The sequence below is a fragment of the Pterocles gutturalis genome, unplaced genomic scaffold (genome assembly GCF_000699245.1).
Source record: "Pterocles gutturalis isolate BGI_N339 unplaced genomic scaffold, ASM69924v1 scaffold46431, whole genome shotgun sequence".
NCBI lineage: Eukaryota > Metazoa > Chordata > Aves > Pterocliformes > Pteroclidae > Pterocles > Pterocles gutturalis.
In genome coordinates, this window is record NW_010107141.1 from 16304 (window position 1) to 17236 (window position 933).

The window sequence follows — 933 nt, forward strand, 5'->3', positions numbered from 1 at the left end:
GAAACCGGGCACCTGCAGCTACTTGTTAGAAACTGCCACAAATCCCTGGGCAGGGCAGCAGCGGGTGTCGCAAGCACTCAGCGGTGACATGTCAGATACACCCACGCAGGCAGCAGCTTCACCCACCTACCAGCCCTGCAGCGAAGGCACTTGTCAGCACTTTGAAAATGGCACAAACCAACCGTGAAGATGCAAGAAATCAGGATGGCAGAAATAGGAAGAAGAGATTAGCAAAGGGCTGACACTTTTTAAGCATGGCAGGACACCGATTTCCAGCCAGCCTTGGCCAGATATCTCCGCACACCCCATGGACTGCGTCTCCCATGGGGGAGAGCCCGGCTCCACGCCACACGGCTCTGTGTGGCCACCGGTGACGCTCAGTGGTGCAGAGGGGGACTTGCAAAACAAGAATACTCATGATTTACCACCTTGGTCTGCAGACAGGATATTCTGGTGCTACTCTATTGCCAGACACCTTGATGAAGAGGAACCTGGAGAGTGCGGTGGGAGATCCAAGTCCCCAGCTGATGGGAGAGGAAGAGCCAACTCAAACCCGAGGGAATTCCTCACACAAGGAGCCTTTGGTTCAGCTCCTCTGTTGGGTCCTGCCTGTGCTGCCAAGTCAAAACTCAGAATCCTCAGGCCAATTCTCCTTTTGGTTTTGCTCTGCAGAATTTCCTAGTTGCGTTAAGGTGAGCCTCCCGCCTCTGAAATCAGGTTTGTGGGTGACAGCATCCCCCCTTGTCCCACAGCTCCACCATCAAACCCATCTTAGAGCACAGGCTCTGCACTGCCAACACTCAAACCCCACACAGGGCTCCTCACTTAGAACTTCACGTGTGTCAGAAACCCAATCATCAACCCACAGGAACCACGGGGACGTGGCAGTTTACACAGCCTGGGCTCATCACAGAATCCCAGAATGGTTTGGGT